This window comes from Macaca thibetana, chromosome 19 (genome assembly GCF_024542745.1).
Source record: "Macaca thibetana thibetana isolate TM-01 chromosome 19, ASM2454274v1, whole genome shotgun sequence".
NCBI classification, from domain to species: Eukaryota; Metazoa; Chordata; class Mammalia; order Primates; family Cercopithecidae; genus Macaca; species Macaca thibetana.
This window is the reverse complement of record NC_065596.1, coordinates 52812572-52833457: the sequence shown is the minus strand read 5'-3', so window position 1 is coordinate 52833457 and position 20886 is coordinate 52812572. Positions and strand designations below refer to the sequence as shown.

Here is a 20886-nt window from a genome sequence, read left to right as displayed (position 1 = left end):
GGCGCACGCGCGGTGATGGCGTAGGGCTGGGGCTGCGCGGGGACAACCAGAGGAACTCCGGACCCAGGACCCGCCCCCTTGGCTCATTTGTATATGGATACTTCTTCCTAGTTAGATCGGGAGCGCCCTCCCCTAGGGACTTCTTCCCGCCGTTTCTCTTGTCTTTACTCCTGGCCTCTGGAAGTATTTTTGATGTGCATTTATGAACGGGGGAGGGGGCTGCCCTGCCAGCGACCTCAGGGTACACTGGAGGCTGTAGTGTGGGGAGGCGACCTCTTTTGGGTTTGGAGACTGGACACTGAGGGCTGTGCTCCGATGGTGTCAAGGGGCCAGCACTCTGCCAGCACCGATGGTGGAAATAAGCTATCCCTAGGTGGGGGCACTGGCACCTGCTGGAGAGCGGGAGGCGGTTAAAACTTGGGTTGTGTTGGTTTCTATTCTGTGTGCTCGACTGAACAGACTTTGTCCAAGGGCGTGGAGGGACCTGGCTGTGTAGCTTACCCTCTCTTTGGCTAAATGCAGGATGGCCCTAGGCACCAGCTCTGCACTTTACCGTAAACCGTAGCTCCCCTCCCTTTGGCTTTGGGGTGGGGACAGTAAGGACTGAGCCCTAAGCCACTGTTAGGAAGGCACCCAGAGGGGAAGGCTTGCTTTCTTAGGGAGCTGAGAGGCTGGAAGAGGGGACTGGGGATGGGGGTGGGATGTGGGAAGGCAGGAGGAGGAGAAAGTGATGGCTTGACTACCCCCTGGTAGGCAGCTCTGGAGCGGTAGGAGCCATTGGCAGAGGCGGGGTTGGGGGTGGTGGGGGGTGGTTATGGAGGGTAGAAAGGCTTGTCCAGTGTGCCCCTCCTCCCAAGGCATCCCCCACTCTCTCTCCCTGCTCCAAGCTGGGCCTCAGAGCCCACCCCAGTGCCTGACTGTGAGCAGGTTGCTCCCTCCCTCAGCCCCTCTCCTCAGTCTTGTTTGATGCAGAGTCCCACAGGAAGCATCTCTCCTGGCCACACAGCCCTGGGAGCCTGACTTTGGGGACAGGTGCATGTGAAACCTGCCAGATGTGATGGAACACATTGTCACAATCCTACAATGGCAGTTCTCAAAGGGTGGTCTACCTGCAGTCTCCTGGACTACCTGCAGAATCCGCAGGGGCGAGTCTTCATGTCCTTCGTGTCACCATCTCATCCTGCCTCCCTAGCTAACTCTCAAGCCCTCCGACAGTTGAGCCTGCAGTCTGCCTGGCACATCAGTTCAGTTCTGTTTCTCATTCAGCTCTACCTACTGTGGCAGCCTCCTCAGTGCGTCTCAGGCTATTGGCTTGATCCAAAGGCCTCATCCCTCTTGGATGCTACACAGGGCCCCACAAGACTGTCCCTCAGCCTATTGGGGAAGTAGGGACCTGCAGAGGGCCTCCACAGCCCAGCTGGGAACTTTCCACCCTCTGCACTAAGATATCACTGATGCTGTAACAAATAAACCCCAAAAGGCCAGTGGCTTGACACAATTCAAATGTAATATTCCTCATTCATATCATGTGCTGCCCTGGAGTGTCCCGGGGCATGTGGTGGCTCTGTTCCATGCAGTCATTCAAGGACCCAGGTTGAGACTACCAGCCTCAGCAAGAGGCTTCCAAAGTCACTCTGGGTATGACATAGAGCCAGCAGACCAGGGAGGAGAGACAGAAGCAGCGCGTGTCACTTCACTGCCCTAAGAGAATGAAGTCCTAATGCTCTCAGGCATGCATTGTGTATAATGAATCAACTTGTTTCATATGCATTTAGGACCACTCTAAGTATGTATCGTTCTTGGGAGATTGAGAAAATAGCCACTCAAATCATTCTGGCAGCACTTAACTCTCTCAGAGAAAAGCTGGTTTGGAAAAATGGCAAGGTGTTTTTTAAGGGCCAGGTCTAGAAGTGGTAAATATTACTTCTACCCTCTTCCATCGGCCAGAACTCAGTCACGTGGTCCAACACAGATGTAGTGCCTGCTGGGAAATGTAGTTCTTGGCGTGGCGGCTGCTTTCAGGCCTCATCTCTTCACAGTGCAAGGGGAGCGTGACTCCTTGAGGAGTTAGCCATCTCTGTTCAGCATACAGGCAGTGCTCAGGGAGAGTGCCTATTGACTTATAGAGCCATTGGCTTAACTGATGCTGGTTGGTGAAGAGAACATCCTTCTTCCCCCTCCCCTTGGGCCCTAGCAAGGAAATGTGTGCATTACAGGCTGGGACGTACCTCTAGGATATTCCCGGAGGATTTGAAAGGCAGAAGTCCAAATGTGGGTTGTGTCTCCACCACTTACTGGCTGTGTGATTTTAGGCAAGTGGCTTACCACCTCTGAGTCATCTGTAAAATGAACAGGATAATCTCTCTGACCTCAGAGGGAGCTTGGTCCCTCAGAGGAAACTGCAGCACATATATGTTCATTATTATCACCCTGGTCATTAGCTGCACTAGTGGAGAGGAGGGGATGGGCAGATAAAGCTAAAAGGTTGGCAGTTGGAAGCCAGGCTATGGAGGGCCTTGAATGCCAAGTAGAACCGGCCATTGGTTAAAGACTTTGGTCAAGACCATGTGAAAGAGATCTTTGAGAGTGAACTTGGTTGTGCTCACAAAATGGTAATGAGACCAAGGTCAAGAGCACACTCCTGCTTGAATCTCCCTCTTCCTGTGGCCTTCAGCCTGAGTCGCAGGCCCAGCCACAGATGACCTGACTGCCTGCCATAGCTAGTCCGATCTCCAGTCTCTGTGCTGGCCATGAAGGCTGAATGAGAGAGTGAAGATGCTCCAGGACATCTCATCCGGAGAAGGTGGGCTGGACAGCAGATATGGAGGTCCTCAGGTCAGCTCGATGCTGATGGCATAGTGCCCAGCGCCATCCCAGCAGATAGGGCCTTGGGCATCCACCAGCCACAGGGCCATATGTTAATGCCCATGTGGGTCACTCTGCCTTCTCTGCAGGGGCTGGTGTCCACAGCCATCCAGAAAGCACAGCTTGCCTGGCTCCCAGCGGGCCTGACAGCAGTGCTCCTGGGATAGAAGTACAGTGGCCTCTGAGGTCTCCGTCACCCCCTAAACCTTGCCAGCTCCTGAACAGGCCAGGAACTGTGTAGACACATCTCAGAAAGAACCTCCAGTCTCTCTCCAAGCCTCCTTTGGGGTGGCCAGAAGGTGGGCCTTCAGCTGGGAGGTCACAAAACCTATATCCCCCCCTCTCCAGGTGAACCTCTTATGAGAGTCATTCTGCTGCAGGAACTCTGTGTCCCACTCTGGGCATGGAAAAGTGGATGGCAATACCTGTCATTCACAAACACACCCGAACAGCCTTGATGCCAAGGAGGGAGCCATGCTCAGGCTTGTGTCCCACCTCGCCCCGGTCACCCAAGGCCACCCAAGCTGTGTGCTGTCAATGTGAAGCCTGCAGACTGTGTTTTGGAGGATAGGTATTAGTAACCTTTCTGTAGGACTGCATCACCAGCCAGTGCCCCGAGCTCGGCTGCTGGCACCAGGTCCTGCTGAGCGCCCTGAGAGGCAACAAGCCAGCCGCTTTGCTCAGAACCACAGCAGCCTGAGCTGCAGAGGGAGCTCGGGGCAGACGACCTTGGGCCTGGCCTCCCAGTCTTGCAATTCTAAGCAGCTTGATGGGGAGCGGTCCAAAAAGGACCGCTGCCTCTTGGTTAATAGTCTAGAGTGTTTGCAGAGGGTATCAACCAGGGTGCTGGCAGAGGCACATGGCACATTCAAACAGGGTCACTGGGGGGAATGGAAAGAGCGTATGTATCAAGGTGTGGACAGGGTTAGGGCAGCCAACAAAGGATGGGTGCAGGTGCCCAGGGCTGGCATCAGTGGGAGCCATCAGCAGATCTAGCCAGGACGGGGGCTGCTGGTGGCATACAGAGAGTAAGAGGGGAGGCACAGAGCCAACCCACAGTCACCCAGCAAGGATCTCACTCTCCTCCTGCCCTCCATTTCCTGTCCGGGCCTCCTATTGGCCAAACCCTTCTGGAATCTGAGGGCAGGGGCACCCAGGTGGCACAAGCTATAGAGGTCAGCCCTCAGGGGCTCACAGCAGAGTTGAGAAAGGTGGGCTGAGGACCTGGGGGCACTGAAGAGACTCAGGGCCAGGAACAGTGGCTCATGTGCTGGGTGCAGTGGCTCACACCTCTAATCCCAGCACTTCGGAAGGCCAAGGCAGGTGGATCACCTGAGGACAGAAGTTTGAGAACAGCCTGGCCAACATGATGAGACCCCGTCTCTACTAAAAACACAAAAAATTAGTTGGGTGTGGTGGCAGGCACCTGTAATCCCAGATACTTGGGAGACTGAGGCAGGATAATGACTTGAACCTGGGAGGCGGAGGTTGAAGGGAGCCGAAATCACGCCATTGCACTCCAGCGAAACTCTGTCTCAGAAAAGGAAGGAAGGAAGAAAGGAAGGAAGGAGGGAGGGAGGGAGGGAGGGAGGGAGGGGGAGGGAGGGAGGAAGGAAGGAAGGAAGGAAGGAAGGAAGGAAGGAAGGAAGGAAGGAAGGAAGGAAGGAAGGAAGGAAGGAAGGAAGGAAAAGAGGCGAGGCTCAGGACACTGGCCGTTTCAGATTGGCGACTGCAGAGGCGGTCCCAGCACATCTCCCCAAATCATCCCCCATTAAGTGATGGTTCCTGGAAGGAAGTCAGAAAAAAAGTCCCTATTTTTTACATAAGCCACTTTGGTAATGCCAGGAAGGAGCGGGGGGACTTCCTCCAGCCCTCATCCATTAGCTACTGCACAGCCAGGCGAGAAAGCCCTTCCCGTGCCGCATGTGTACCCAACACAGCCAAATACATATTTGCACTAAAAGTTGATGTGCAAAAACTCATTCATTTCACGTCTCATTTGTCAAGAGACATTTTGGTATTTGTGCTTAAAAATAAACATGGACTGGATTAGCAGAGCAGAGCAGGCGCAGGAGGCCGGGCCCCGTCTTAGCTGTGTTCGTAAATCTGGCTCCTAATTAATCTGAACACTGACCCATTTTTCGTGAACACTTTGTTGCTGGTTACCATTTCTAGAAACGAGAGAGAGAGACCAAACAGAGTATCTTCCAGACAAACACTTCTAAATGGAAAAGGCACCGCAGTGAAATCTAGCGTGGCCTCAAAATAATCCAGTTTGCAACCGAATGGCTGTCGTGTTGGCCGGAGGTTCCCCTCTGCAGGGACCTTGGGATCAGAGCGGTGGCATGTGAACCTCTAATTAGCCTCAGGGCTCTGGCTCCAAGGGAAGGCACCATGGCCCCCACAGAGAGCTGGCTGGATGTGGCAAGCTGCTGCTGGGTGCCTATACAGAGAACTGGCTCTCAATATTTCAATTAACAATGAGAGAAAGACAGCCAAGGCCATGGGTATGACGGCTGTAGAGAGGCTGTGGCTGCTGGGAGCCGTCAAGGGGGAGGATCCTTGGATGTCGCCATGGCAACCGTAAACCGTGACCGAAGTGGGCCGTGGGCAAGGTGGAGACAATCACTACATCTCGACCCATACCCCAGTGATGATAGAGCTGAAGGAATGGCGCACACACGTGACCCAGGAGAATCGTGATGCAGCGGAGTCACCAACAGCATCAGCAGGCCCGGGACCTGTGGGCCCTGAGCAGGCCATGGAGGCGGCCACCTGGTTTTCCCCTCTCCCCAGACCCAAGAGGACCCAAAGTCTCTCGCCTTAGATGAACAATCCATTCTTCCCCCAAGCTCTGATGTGACATGAGAATTATAATTAAGAAGAAAATAAATCTGGCAAGAGATGTCCCAGAGAAGAGAGGGCGAGGCTCTCTGAGCATCCTGAAAGAGAAAATTAGAGGATTTCATAAAGGAAATGGCTGAGCCTCACAGCTGGCAAGCGATGCCTGCATCATCCCTGACAGCAGCAATCTTACACCATCATCTGCAACATGCCGTCCTCTCCCCCAGCAGCCAGTCACTGGGAGTCTGCTGGGCCCAGCCCCACGCTCGCCATGAGGGGGAACCGGAGATGGCAGCGTGGACCCAAACTTAGAGGAGCCAGGGCACCCAGGTAATTCCAGGGCAAAGCAGTCTGTGCTGTGCCAGCACTAATCCAGCTGAAGCGATCAGAAGAGAGCCTTCCTGTATGTGGTGTGTGACTTACGACTTGAAAGAAGCACCTGGGGCTAAAGTCTCCCACCTTAGGTCAGACCTGGGAAAGCTTTCAGATGCCCTCTCTCTGCTTCCCAAGGATGGAGAAGGCCACACCAAATGGAATGGCCTTTGTATAGCAGTCAGCTCACTGGGCAACCATCCTCTCAGCATCCGCAAGACCCTAAATTCAGGATAAAACGGCTGCTTTTGGATTATACTAATGATAAATAATAATATTTGCCTTTTACTGAGCACTTACTATGTGCCACGCTCTCCTCTCACCAGCTTTCCTCCTTCCTGCAGTTCTCCCTAACGCCTCCTGCTTCAGTCCATCCCCCAGAAGACACAGCGCTCTCTCTGTGCTCTTAGCCAGAGCCCAGACTCTCTCCCCAGGTGGAGTGGCAACCCCCAAGAAAAGACCTGGCAGCCAGCCTTGTTAAATGTCACCGGGAGCTCACCCTGCAACAAGGAACTGCTCATTAAACACGCCAGGTGCAAATCCTTAAAGCTCTGAATATTAAGGATTCCCCAAGCATCCGTGGGGATAAATGAGGTCAAGTGCTTTTGTAATATGATATTGATTAGTTCTGCTCTGTGTGGACAGAGCAAGGCCTTGTCTGTGGTCTAAACCCCTGAGCTTTCTGGGAGACGCGAGTATGGTTTTAAGACATTTTTGCAGCACAGGAGAAAAATAAAAGCATTATCTATTTTATTCCTCCAAGCTTTGCTGACTATCACCAGGCATCTCTTGGAAACTTGTATCCAGAGTGGTGAGAAGGTTTCACTTTGCCTTATGTAAGGGCTGCAGGGAAGTTTGAGATGAGAAGTCAACAGGCTCAGCCCCTGTAACTCCCGATTCCTGCCTATTCCTGATGAAGGCTGACACACCTCCTTCCCCGGGGTGGTGCTTCTGGCTAAATTAGCCTGCTTGTCCGTGGCTTTGGTGCTCTCACGGAAGATGTGCTGTGAATACCAAGATGGAGGATCCCGTCTGGCCTCCTGTGGGTTAGGGTGTAGCTGCTGTCAAGCAGTCAGTGGCGGAGGTGGCTGGGGGGCTGCTTGCAGACAGCAGTACCCTCAGTGACCGCAAAGTATGAGCATAGCCCGGGCCCCTTCTCCTGCCTGCGTCCTCCACAGGATGGCCCTTGAGAGACAGATCTTGTGCAAAGCCTGTCCCTGCCAGCAATCCTGTTTCTGGAAGTTATTGGTTGTTCTGTTCTGTTGTTACTGCTCTCCGGGCTGAAATATCAAAGCTACTTTGGACAGGCTTCAGTTGGCTCTGGTTTTTGCAGTTCAAGAGGAATGTTGAGGGGTCCTGGTGTTGGCATGAAATAAGGAGTCAGAGTGGACATTTCGGAAGCTTTTCCTCTCACCCACTGACCCCCCGCACCCATCTACTCTTCCGCACCCACCTACTGTCCTGCACCCATGGGCTCTGCTCTGTCCAGCTCAGAAGTAACCAGCTTGCCAGAAGGGCCACTGAGAGGGACAGGGCACCCCCTCAGAGTCCCAGTTGAGCATCCGATGCCCGTTAGAGACTGAGGCCAGGAAAATTACCTAGGCAGGTCAATCCTCCCTACAGCTGCCCATGCTGGTGGGAGAACCAAAGCATCACCCAATGGAGACTGAACATGGTTCTGGAGGAAGTTACACTCACCACCACTTCCAACCATTGCATTCTCTCCTGACATTTCAAATGTTCCTCACTGTTCAGCTGGCTGGCTCGCAGGTAAGCCAGGATTTGAATGCCAAGAAATTTACCACATTTCTGGGCCTTTACAGGGCTCTGGCCCTGCAAAAGTCACAGCATGTGCTTCTCACTCTTGCCCTTCATACCCTAAGAGCATTATACTTGTTTTCCAGATACATCCAACCACTTGAGTGGATTTTTGAGTTCATCACTTCCCACTCCCTGTGTGCGAAGTTCCGTCATCTGTTATCATTAGCACAACACTGATTCCTATGCCAGAGAGCGGTTGGCAGGATCTAGGGGATAATGCATGGAAAGATGTTAGCTTAGCACAGGGCCTGGCACCTAGAATACACTCAGTGGATGTTGGCTTTGGTAACCAGCGTTATTCATGGGAATTGTGTTAACCATCCAGGATAGCTTACTAAGCTGGACAGGGTGCTCTGATCTGAGACTTCCTTCATGAGACTGCCCTCCCTCCTGCACATGCCGTGGGCATGATGGAGCTAATGGTGATTTTGCATTGCTATCAGGGAATACCTGAGTCTGGTCATTTATAGAGAAAAGAGGTTTATTTGGCTCACAGTTCTGCAGGCTGTATGAGCAAGGCACCAGCATCTACTTGGCTTCTGGTGACGCTTCAAGAAGCTTTAACTCAAGGTGGGGGAGTAGGCGTGTCACGTGGTGAGAGAGGAAGCAAGAGAGAGAGAGAGGATGTGCCAGGCTCCTTAAACAACCAGCTCTTATGTGAACTAATAGAGTAGGAACTCACCCATTACCTCATTACCATGAGGAAGGCACCAGGCCATTCGTGGGGGAATCCACTCCCATGACCCAGTTACCTCCCACCAGGCCCCACCTCCAACACTGGGGATCACATTTCAACATAAGGTTGGAGGGGATGAACATCCAAACCATCTCAGTGATGGGGCTGATGGAGCTCAGAAACAGAAAGGGCCATCAGATTGCAAATGGCTCAGAGAGTTGCTGTTTTTGTGCATTCTCTGGCTGCACCATTTCAAGGGGGCAAAGGTGGAAAAATGGGGATGGTGCCACATCCTCATCCTAGCCTGGTTGGGGCTATTTGCCCTGAGTCAGGAGCTCCTTGGTGAACAAGGACAGCTTCATCATGGTTTTGTATGGTCCACCAGCAAATTAAACCTCCGGGTTTGCCCACATGCCCGAGGCCCGACTGTGCTAACAGGGCTCCTGGGGAAAGCTGCTCCATGTCATGCCTGGTCATGCTCCTTTGTCGTATAGGCTGCTGCCAGTGGCAGGAGCATTGTGATGGGAAGGGATAGGGCCTTTTGGGTGACAAGGAAAAAGTCAGAGGAGAGGCTGGTGTTTGCAGCACTGGACGGCTGTGTCTCCATGGGAGAAGCGGGGAGAAGGTAGAAAACTCTCACCATGTCGTATAGCCAGAGAGCCTCCTGGGGTAGGTTTAGACTGAGAGGAGGTGCCTGGAGTCCCCGTCAATGGGGCCTGTACAGAGAGTGAGAGAGAGGAAGAGCCGCCTGTGTCAGGGAGTACCCCACAGGGATGGGCCTTTTGGGTGACATAACTCAGGCCAGCATTACAGGCTCAGGATGTGTACTGGTTCTTCCAATTGTGTTCCTGCATTTTGCTTTTCATATTCACATCCACCCCAGTTTCCCTTGCTGTGGCTCACTGTGCCCAGAGATTGCCAATAAAGGTGCCACTTGGCACCCAGGCTAGTGAGATGAATGCAGGACAGAGATGTCACCTCCGGGATGTGCTGGGAGTGTGAGGAGGCTGCAGGCGGGGCCAGGAAGCCAGGACCCCTCCTGCCTGTCTCCACCCTTCACGCCCATGTGAGCCTGCCTCCCGCCCAGCACAGACAGCCCACTGCAGACTCCTGCTGGAGGCCCACCCACCTGTAATCGGATAGCTCTAGAGAGAGAGAGCCCGCCCTCTGCTGACCCTGGCCTGCTGCCCATGAGCTGCCCTCAGGGAGGAAGGCACAGTTTTCTTTAAACCAGGAAAGCCCAGCTCCAATGTCAGTTCCCTTAGAGTGACTTTGATTACAATTGATTCTCATACAAACGCCGCTTGACCCAGAGGAAGAATCTTTAATAAACCCACAGAAGGGGGAGCTGACATTACATCAGGCTCAGTCTGAGAGGAGGGTGGGGATTCCTGGTCTGCTGTATCTGGTCTGACCCAGGCGAAGGGGCAGGGGGCTACCCAGAGCATCAGGCAGACCTAGCCCCTGCCCCAGGGAGGAGCTCGTGGTCTAGTTATGGTGGCCATGCAGGAGGATGAACTCAGGGCTCAGCTCAGGCACAAGAGGGATGGGTTACGAGGATGGACTTGTAGTTGGGAAGAACTCAGAAAGGTGGGGCCAGGGTGGGCTGGTAGTTGGGAGGAGACTTCCTGACCCTGCAGCCAAAGAAGTTTCTTTCATTCTGAGCACCTAGATATGCCTTGCTGCTGCCTCAGGGCTCCCAGAAGTTCCTGCCCTGTTCTGCAGTCAACACCTGGCTGAGTGCCCCATTCAGACTGATGCCCATGGAGAGCAGACCTGGTTCGTTCTCACTGCTGTTTCCCCACTGCCCTGTATTCATCGGACTTTGTACTAGTTCATTCATTCATTCAATCATTCATCCAGCAAATGTCCATGGAGCATTGTTTTATGTGCAGGAATTTTTCTAGTCACTGAGGGCGCAATGTGATTAAGACTAAGAAACTTAAGACTGAGGTCCTGAGAAAGTGACAGAGGAAGAGACAGACATTGATCAAATAGTCACATAGCAAGTGGAAATTAGCAGCCATGGCTGGTACTCTAAAGGAAAGTCCCGTGGGCTATGGGAGCTAAAATAGGGAGATTTGACCCATCAGGGAAGGCTCACCAAGAAAGTGACATTTGAGCCATAATCAGGAAGAAAGTTAAGAGTTGGCCAGGTAAAGAGAGAGGGTAGAACTTTCCAGGAAGAGGGACTCACATGTGCAAAGGTCCTGTGGCAATAGGGATCTGGGGAAATGCAAAGGCCACACAGAAGCTTACTGTGGTGGGTGCAGAGAAAGCAAGATGGGGAAGCAAAAGGGAAATTAAGTCAAAAGTTAGAGTTTACTGGTCCAACAGGGTTAAACTCTAAGGTCTTTTGAAGATATCAGGAAGCTTTGGCTTTATCCTAAGGGCAGTGGGATGGGGTTTGAGTGGCTAGGGCATGATGCTTTCAAAAATGGTCACTCTAGCCTGTGATCCCAGCACTTTGGGAGGCCGAGGCAGGTGGATCACGAGGTCAGGAGATCGAGACCATCCTGGCTAACACGGTGAAACCCCATCTCTACTAAAAATACAAAAAATTAGGCGGGCGTGGTGGCGGGCACCTGTAGTCCCAGCTACTCGGGAGGCTGAGGCAGGAGAATGGCATGAACCCGGGAGGTGGAGCTTGCAGTGAGCCAAGATCGCGTCACTGGGCTCCAGCGTGGGCAACAGAGTGAGACTCCGTCTCAAAAAAAAAAAAAAAAGAAAAGAAAAATGTCACTCTAGTTGCAGTGTGGAGATTGGAGAGGTGGGATGAATTTGATGGATGGGGAGACCACTTTGGAGGCAGTGATTCTGTCAAGAGATGATGGGGCTTGGACTCATTGGGTGGATGGGTTGATGGATGTCTGGATGGGTGCTGGGGTGAATGGGTGGAAAAACAAGTAGCTGGTGGGTAAGTGGAGGGAAGGATGTATGAAATGATGAGGGATGGGTGGGAGGAAAGATGAATAGATGGGTGGATGATGAAAGAATGAATGGATGGGTAGAAGGCAGAATGAGTGGATGAGTAGATGAATTGGAGAATTAATAGATGGGTGGAAGGAAGTATGAATGGATGGGATAATAAATGGATGGGTAGATGGAAAATGAGTGGATAGGTAGATGGATAGATAGAAGGGAGAACAAATGGGTGGGTAGAAGGATGATAAGTTGATGGGTAGATGGGTGAATGGATGGGTAGAAGGATGATAAGTTGATGGGTAGATGGGTGGATGGATGGGTAGAAGGAAAGATGAGTGAATAGGTAGAGGGGTGGATGGTGAGAGAATTATTGGATGGGTGGAAGGAAGGATAAGGGAATTGGTGAATGAGTGGGAGAATGAATAGATGAGTAGAAGGAGAATGAGTGGATGGGTAGATGGGTGGGCATATGGGAGAATGAATGGATGGATACAAGGATGATGAGTGGATGGGTAGATGGGTGGCTGGAAGGGAGAATTAATGAGTAGGGAGAAGGATGGTGAGTAGATGGTAGATGGGTGAATGGATGAGAGAATGAATGGGTGGGCAGAAGGATGATGAGTAGATGGGTAGATGGGTGGATGGATGGGAGAATGAGTGGATGGGTAGAAGAATGATAAGTAGATGTGTAGATGGGTGAATGGATGGGAGAATTAATGCATAGATACAAGGATGATGAGCAGATTGGTAGATGGGTGGATAGATGAGAGAATGAATAGGTGGGTAAGAAAAAGGATGAATTAATGTGTGAATGGTTGGATGGATGGGAGAATGAATGGGTGGGTAAGAAGAAGGGTGAATCAATGTGTGAATGGGTGGATGGATGGGAGAATGAATGGGTAGGTAGAGAGATGATGAGTGGGTGGATAGATGGGTGAATGGATGGTAGAATGAATGGATGGATGGATGGATGGATGGATGGATGGATGGATGGATGAGTGACTTGGGAATGCGTGGAAAAATAAATAGCTGATGAATGGGTGGAAAGAAGATGTGAGTGGGTGGATGGGTAAATGGAGAGTAGAAAGCAGGAGAAACAGATAAATATGTAAAACATGGATGGAAAGATGGGTAGAATTAGGATACAAGCTGAAGCTTGCAGGATGGGTGGGATTGGGATTGCAGGCATGCCTAAGGTTGGAGTTTCCCGAAACTGAACACCGCACACTCAAGTTATGTCTTCCAGGAAGGAGGCCATAGGAAAAAAGTCTCCAGGGGGTGGTAGGGCCCAGAATTCCATGCCATTCCATGCTTCTGCCTGTGGTCCCTAGGCCATTGAACATAGACAGGAAGGATGGCCAGAGTGAGTGGACACAGCCAGCCCCAGCCTGCTTCAGCTCCCCTAACCCCTCAGCCTTCAGGGACGGGAGCAGCAGACCTCCTCCCTCTGCTGGGCACTGGGTACTCTGGCGGATGCAGCCTGGCCCAGATTTGCTGATTCTTGTCCATGGACAAATTAATGTAGATATGTTTTTTCAGGCATTTAAAAAATCCCATCTCCAGGTGGGCAGATAAACAACTGTATTCACATTAAAGACTAATGTAACAAAAATACACCAGGCAATAATTCATAATGCATTCTATTCTACAGCGTCATATTTTAATGCGTGACATATCCTGGGCAGCTCCTCTGTGCTAATTTCATTTAATGAGCACACGTTATAGAATTTTCAGAGCACTATCCCTGGGCAATTAAAATATGTTAACCTTTTTGGTTAAATTGCGTTTCTAAGGAAAAGTCCTCACTGTGAAACAGAAAGAAATATCCAGGTGTCACTGAGGTGGAACCCAAAGGCGGGTTGTAATGGGAAAGGACTGCTGTTAGGTCCTGTGTGTGCTGGCTGGAGGGACCTACAGCCTCCTCCCTGACCTCAAGCCATGCTCCACCATCCCTGCCTTTGCCCAGCCAGGCCAAGTTCCACTGTGCAGGACAAGGAGCTGAAGCCTGGACGCGTACAGTGAGCAGCCTTCCTTGAGCAGGTATTAATTGACTACCCACTATTTGCCGGACCCAGGAGATCCAAGGTACACCCTGGCTCCAAGGTTGGGAGGATTGTAGCAGGGAGGTGAGGTACCCCCAGACAACTGGGGTTTAAATGAGGCTAGTATAGGAGACTTCAAGGAAGGGCGGGCTCCACTCATTCAAAATATGGACAGATCCCCCAGCTCTGCCATCTGCATAATGGGCACACCAGCGCTCCAGCACTCACAAGTCCCAGAGTTTTAGATCTTGAAGGGGCTTTTAGAGAGCCTAGGGTGAGTAATTCCCAAACTGTGCTCCTTGGAACCCCAGGAGCCCCACCCCGACTTCAACCAGAGCCGTTCTGCTTCTAATGGTTTTACATATTGGGGTCCCATGCAGCCATTAGTTGAAAATAGGGTTCTACTGCTCTAAAAGATTTAAAAGCAGCTTATATAGTTCTCATGTGGGTATATATTACCAATATATATGTACATTATATTAAATATACAAATAGTTTTCACATATATGCTACCTTCTAAGGGAAGAATTTGAAGTGACTTATAAAACTGAATGCGGCATAATAGAATGAAAAGTTTTTAATGAACAAATTGGTATAAAAAGAAAATGAAGGTGAATTTGTGAAATGATCTTGAGAAAAAGTTAGACAAAGACATGTGTGCTGGCAGTGTTGGGCAGCTGGAAGGTCAGGTCAAGGTCACTGTGGCAGCCCTGGGCTCCCCAGAGGAAACTTGAGACAGGCCTCTCAGCCCCACCTTGTATCTGAAGGTTAAAAATACAAGGCCACCTTTGAAGGACCTGGCCCAATGTCTGGTGCATTATGGATGGTTAGACCAGCTGGGATGTCTAAGAAAGACTTTCATTCATTCATTCATTCATTCATTCATTCATTCATTCAACAAATATTTTATGAGCCTCTCAGGGTACGGGCAGTGTGCTGGGTGATGAGGACATATGCGGCTGAGACAGCCATGGTCTCCACTCTCTCAGGCACACCCTCTAGCAGAGAAGACAGGGGTGAGATGGTAACACACTACGGCCATCCACATACAGCCCTGAAGAAATGGAGCTTGGCTTGTAGCCTGTAGGACAAAGGGAGCCTCCAGACTGGGTCAGGGAGGGCCCGCTGTCTGAAGGAGACCCGTGGTCTGAGGAAGATGGAAATGAGTGAATGGGAGATCCCCGGGGGTTGGCAGGATGGATTCATGATGGCACTGGGAGGCAGGCAGGGGTGCGGGCAGAGGGGTAGCCAGGCCAGAGGAGTTAGGTCTTCAACCTGAGACAGACACTCCCGGGAACTTGCGGAGCAGGAAGAATTTGTGCTTTGCATTTGCAAAGAGCACTCTGGGTCAGGCGTGGTGGTTCACGCCTGCAATCCCAGCACTTTGGGAGGCCAAGGCAGGTAGATCACCTGAGGTCAGGAGTTCAAGACCAGCCAGGCCAACATGGTGAAACCCCGTCTCTACTAAAAATACAAAAATTAGCTGGGCGTGGTGGCGCGTGCCTGTAACCCCAGCTACTCAGGAGGCTGAGGCAGGAGAATCACCTGAACCCGGGAGGCAGAGGTTGCAGTGAGCCAAAATCATGCCATTGCACTCCAGCCTGGGCGACAAGAGTGAAACTCCATCTCAAAAAAGAAAAGAAAAGAGCACTCTGTTGCTGCAAAGGACATGATCTGGCTCTTTTTTCTGGCTGCATAGTATTCCATGATATATATGCACCACATTTTCTTTATCCAATCCGCCGTTGATGGGCACCTGGGTTGGTCCCATATCTTTGCTATTGTGAATAGTGAGTGCTGTGATGAACTAACAGGTGCAGGCGTCTTTTTGGTAGAACCAACATGCACATGTACCCCCTGATTCTAAAATAAAAGTTAAAAAAAAGAAAAGAAAAGGGCATTCCGGGCAGCCACGTTAGAGTGCTGGGGTGTCGGTGACTGGCTTGCGGGGTGTCAGTGGATGCAGGACAGCCTGTCGGAAGCTGCTGCCCCCGCGCAGGTGAGAGCTGATGCGGTAAAGGGGAGGGTTGGAGGGCCAGGGCAGGGTGGGTGTGGGGTAATGGAAGGGGCAGGAAGTAGATGGATTCAGAGCTGTGTTGGAGTCCCCTTGTGGGGGCCTCTGGGATGAGCCAGAGAGGATGGGTGAGCTCGAGAGAGCCAGAGAGGATCAGGAAGGGAGTCTAGCAAAGGGAACAGACTGAGCAAAGGCCTGAAGGCAGAGAGCCTGGGTGCATGCAGCCCCCAGCACGGGAGCCCCATTTACCTGGAGCTCAAGGCACTCAAAAGAGTGTAGAGACAGGCAAGGCAGCGCCGTCCACTGGGTGAAAGGGCTTCCAGCTGGCTAAGGAACCTGGACCCATTCGTAGGTACCAGGGAGTCACTGGAGATAACCTTCTACCACCTACCCAGGCAAGTCACTCAAACTCTCTGGACCTCACCTATAAAAGGGGAAAGTGGCTTCTACCTCCTCAGGCCGCTGAGAGGGATAAAGGGGAAAATTCTCTTGCAGGGACCGAGTGCAGCTGGGGGCACTGAGAATTGTGTGCCTGTTAGCATCCCACAGCCTCAAAGGTTAGCAATCCAGATGGGGCAAGGGCCCTCCAGGTGAGGAATGGGCCCCATGCTGAGGGAGGCAGCCTTGCCGTCCCTGATGGGGAGCTCCCCGGTGCTCACTGCAGTCGGGCCCGCCAGTGGCCCCCTCTGACAGCAGCTGCCCAACCGCAGAGAAAAGGCCTGCTTGCCATCCACTTTAAGTGACGTCATTAAAGGGCCATTGGAGACAAGATACCTCAAAAGAGGTGGAAAACTGGAGAGGAGGTGGCGACAAAGTTGGCCACATTTAAAAACCACCATGAATGTTAACAATCAGGAAAAAATATCATCCCCATTCTCCTTCTCTTGCAAGTAGCCATGGGCCGGGGTCGGGCTGAGGCATTCTTAGCGAAGGAGAGTTCCAGCTCTTTGGGCCAGAGAGGTGGTGTGTGTGGCGGTGGTTAGGTGTGCACAGGGGCCAGACTGCCTGGGTGCGAGTCCCAGCCCTGCTGTTTATCTCAGTGTGGCCTTGGTTGGGCTGCCAGATTTAGCAAATAAAAATATAGGACACCTTGTTAAATTTGAATTTCAGATAAACCACCAGTAACATCTTAACGCAAGTATGTTCCATGCAATATTTGGGGCATACTTGTACTAAAAAGTATCCGCTGTTTTTCTGAAATTCAAATTCAATGGAGTGTCCTGTTTTTTATCTGGCAACTCCAGGCCTGGGGTAAATCACTTCATCTCCCTGGACCTGTTTCCCCAACTATAAAATAGGGGTAAAAGTAACTCCTGCCCTTACAAGGATAAAATTTAACGTAGGTCACGTACTTGCTGCAGTATCTGGCCCTAATAAGTGCTGGCAACCTTTGCCTCATTGTCCTAAAGGTGCTAGGTTCTGTCTGCTTGACTGGTCTGGTCCCTGCCATCTGCTCTCAGCTGGAGGTCGTCAGTTGCAACACCAGGCAATTGCCATGTCCTGGCTGTGGGTGGGGAGAGAGGGAGGCCCTAGGCCAGCCCTCTCACGCATGGGCTTCCTCCACGAACAGAGGTAGGGCATGTGAGGAAGGCACCTATGGGGTAGTGGAAGAGAAGAAGGCAGAGGCAAGGGGCACTTGAACAAATAGCACAGACATTTGTGCCAAGCCCTCTGTGTCTGGGTGCTCAGGGAGGGCTGCCTGGAGGAGGCAGCATCAGGACAAAGGAAAAGTAGGGGGCTAGTCGTTCTGCGGGGTCAGCCTGGAGATGCTTGCAGGGAACCAGAGCACATGGCTGCAGCAGGGGAGTGGCCAGAGTGAAGTGGGGGGATGGAGGATTAAGGAGAAATCCCAACTGTGGCACTCAGGCAGTGGCTCTTTCTCCCATGGGCAGAGGGCAGTCATCAAAGGTTCTGCACCTCAGGGAGAGTATCCAGGTACGTCTGAAGGACGGAGTGGGGCACGGGTGGTTATGAAGGTAGGAGAGTGCTTTAGGGGCCACTGCTGTCATTGGGCATGGTGGAGGCCTCAACTGGGGCTATGGCAGGGGAGAGAAGGCACAGTAGGGAATGGCTAAAACAGGCAGGGAACAGGCAGTCCGGCCACATTCGCCCAGGAGTGCTCCGGCTCCTTCCACGGCCTGGACATGGAGGCAGCCATCTGGGCATCATCCCCAGGGGATATGACGTCACCCCCAGGAGGACAGCTTGTCTGCAAACCCAGTGCTGACTGCCCAGGGCCTGGGAGCGAGGGACAGGGCAGGAGGACAGGTGCACATCTTGTCTGCTCTCGCAGGTCCGCACCCCACACTGGACTTTTCTTTAAAATATCTCGATTTCCTTTAAAGCCCAACTGTATCAGTGACCCCTCGCCTCTGCCCCAGTTACAGTACACATTAATTTTATGGCAGAAACTGATTCTATCTGAACTCCGTTAGTGCTCAGTTATTCCTTGCTGACTCCCTTTGAATAAATATCCATGAAGAGGCTTTCAAAAAATGTCAACAAGGGAGGCAGCCTCCTTGCAAGGTGGCAGAAGTTCTCACCTTGCAGCCGGCTGGGCCAGTGCTGCATCCAGGGAAGAGCTGGGAGTCAGGTTCTCAGCAGGGCCTGGGAGATCCTACCAGACGCTCCCAGGGTGGGGCAGGCTCAGGGGCCCCATCAGGAAGCCGGGAATGTGGGAGCTAGGAGAGCCAGCCCCCGACATGAAGGAAGGGGCATGCATGACCACACAACTGCATAGGGACAAAGATAGGATGCAAGCCAAGCCTCCTGGGTCCTGCACCAGGCCTGGCACATAGAGTGTGAATTCGGGCATCCACGAAGGGCCAGGTTGGCTGAGCAAAAGGGGCCCAACTGCACAAGAGGCGGGGATGGGACTGGCAGCTCACCCTGGGCCCAGGCTGGGGGCTAGCAGGGAAGGATGAGGGGAAGGATTTCTGCTGGGAGGAGCAGCCAGCCCCTGCCCGCCCCAGCATCCTGTAGCTTGGTGGAAAAGCAGGCCCGGGGTTGCTGGTTCTGGGGCCTTTCTAGGAAATACCTGAATATCTGCTTTTATGTAGAAGTCTCCCAATTTTTACATGCCAGATTATAATTTACAATTTGTAAGACTCTGTGTGCACCAAATTCGACCCTTCTGCAAACCAGACAGCCCTCAGGTGGCCACTTGGTGCCTTTATCTTGTCCCTGGACTCTGTAGAATATAGCATTTTGTAACCAGGAAATCAGGGAGTGGGGCAGGCAGGGAAATAGAGAAGAAGAGTGAAAGGCTAGTCTCTGGGGGAGCCCCGACACTGCCCCCAACGCTGCCCGCAATGCTGCCCCAGCAGACCCCCGACGCCGGCCCCAGTGCTGCCCCAGGAGACCCCTGACACTGGCCCCAGTGCTGCCCCAGGAGACCCCTGACACTGGCCCCAGTGCTGCCCCAGGAGACCCCTGACACTGGCCCCAGTGCTGTCCCAGGAGACCCCTGACGCTGGCCCCAAGACTTCCCCAGGAGACCCCCGACACTGCCCCAATGCTGTCCCAGGAGACCCCTGACGCTGGCCCCAATGCTGCCCCAGGAGAACCCTGATGCTGGCCCCAAGGCTGCCTCAGGAGACCCCAGACACTGGCCCCAGTGCTGCCCCAATAGACCCCTGACACTGGCCCCAATGCTGTCCCAGGAGACTTCTGACACTGGCTCCAGTGCTGCCCCAGGAGAACCCTGACACTGGCCCCAATGCTGTCCCAGGAGACTCCTGACAGTGGTTCCAGTGCTGCCCCAGGAGAACCCTGATGCTGGCCCCAAGGCTGTCCCAGGAGACCCCTGACACTGGTTCCAGTGCTGCCCCAGGAGAACCCTGATGCTGGCCCCAAGGCTGCCCTAGGAGACCCCAGACACTGGCCCCAGTGCCGCCCCAGGAGAACCCTGATGCTGACCCCAATGCTGTCCCAGGAGACCCCTGATGCTGGCCCCAGTGCTGCCCCAGGAGACGCCTGATGCTGGCCCTAATGCTGGCCCTGACCCTGGCCTTGGCATCTGGACCATATACATCTCCCCAGAGGGAAAAGTATGGGGTTTGACTGTAGCCAGGATGGCTACTAAATGCCCTCTCCTACTCTCATTCCACAAGCCCCTGCAAACCCAGAGAAACTCGTTGTACCCTGCCCCCAGGAAACTCAGAGACGGAGCCTCCTCCTTCAGCTGGGGCATGGCCTTCTGCTGCACTCCTGAGTGGGCCCCAGGGCAGGTGATGGGGAATCGGGAAGAGCAGGTCTGCTCCCAGCTGCCCCAGGCAGACAGGCCAGTGTCCCCATGGCTAAATGGATGTTCAAGTCCAGCCCATCAAGGCCATTATTGCCCCTTGGGGACAGCCCTCTTGTTTCAGAGGCCCCTATCCAGGACCCTCAGCTTGGTTCTCTAACCTTTCTAGGCAAGAAGCCCTTGTTCTGAGTAAAGATCTGTTATAAGCCACGAGTGGTGGTTCTCACCTATAATCCCAACACTTTGGGAGGCCAAGGTGGGAGTATCACTTGAGGCCAGGAGTTTAAGAGCAGCCTGGGCAACATAGCAAGACTCCATTGTTACCAAAAAAATTTTCAAATTAGCTGGGCATGGTGGCGTGTGCCTGTAGTCCCAGCTACTCAAGAGGCTGAGACAGGAGGATCACTTGAGCCTGGGAGTTGGAGGCTGCAGTGAGCTGTGGTTGCACTACTGTACTGCCGCCTGGGTGACAGAACGAGACCCTGTCAATCAATCAGTCAATCAATCAATGTGCTATGACGGCACAAAATGCAGAACAGACGCAAGTGACCTTGATCTGCTTGACAGAGGAGGGGCCTGTCCGTCAGACCTCCATGGTTGTCCTCATGGTAGAATAGCCAAGCTTACCGTTGGAATGGCTTTGTCTGAAGATGACAATGTCTTCCCTTGAACTAGCTCTTCTCTAGTGGCTGCCTGCACTCAATGTGTAAATATTCTGTGCAATACTGGACAGAGCAAGTGAAAGACAGGGAGAAGCATTACAGCATCAGCCTATGAAATGAGCCTCCACTTAGCCAGGCTGCAAGAGCCAGACCAGCCTGTTGTCCATTTTTGGGTGTAGAGCCAGGCCTCAAATGTGTCTTTATTTTACTTACTCTCCTCAAACCTGGAAAAACAAAAACAAAACAAAAGAAAACAAAAACAGCACTGTTTGCAAACCCCTGCCCCCAGCTGCAGCTCCCAGGCCACCAGCAGGTTTGCAGGGGCAAAGGACCTAGCCAGGCCCAAAGACTCTCATTTCCAGTGGAGAGGGCTGCAGCTCTCTTCTAAGCCACAGCCACAGGACAAGGGCCACAGACCACAG

The 20886-nt window shown here is 52.5% G+C and overlaps 4 protein-coding genes across 42 annotated transcripts in view; 3 read left to right on the top strand and 1 right to left on the bottom strand.

Moving 5' to 3' along the window:
* LOC126943623 (cytochrome b-c1 complex subunit Rieske, mitochondrial) overlaps window positions 1-20886 on the bottom strand; it is a 1156760-nt gene that overhangs the window by 310177 nt on the left and 825697 nt on the right. The window contains exon 1 of one of the 38 annotated variants that reach the window (XM_050772604.1): window positions 3201-3204. The exons of the other annotated variants lie outside the window; for them this stretch is intronic. The gene's annotated coding sequence lies outside the window, so the exon portion shown is untranslated. Of the gene's footprint in view, window positions 1-3200; window positions 3205-20886 lie in introns of those variants that run through there. 38 annotated transcript variants of the gene reach the window in all.
* The window catches only part of PLEKHF1 (pleckstrin homology and FYVE domain containing 1), a 176182-nt gene that overhangs the window by 26150 nt on the left and 129146 nt on the right, over window positions 1-20886 (top strand). The window lies entirely within an intron of this gene.
* POP4 (POP4 homolog, ribonuclease P/MRP subunit) overlaps window positions 1-20886 on the top strand; it is a 619906-nt gene that overhangs the window by 534112 nt on the left and 64908 nt on the right. The gene's annotated exons all lie outside the window — the stretch shown is intronic.
* The window catches only part of VSTM2B (V-set and transmembrane domain containing 2B), a 38917-nt gene that overhangs the window by 4835 nt on the left and 13196 nt on the right, over window positions 1-20886 (top strand). The gene's annotated exons all lie outside the window — the stretch shown is intronic.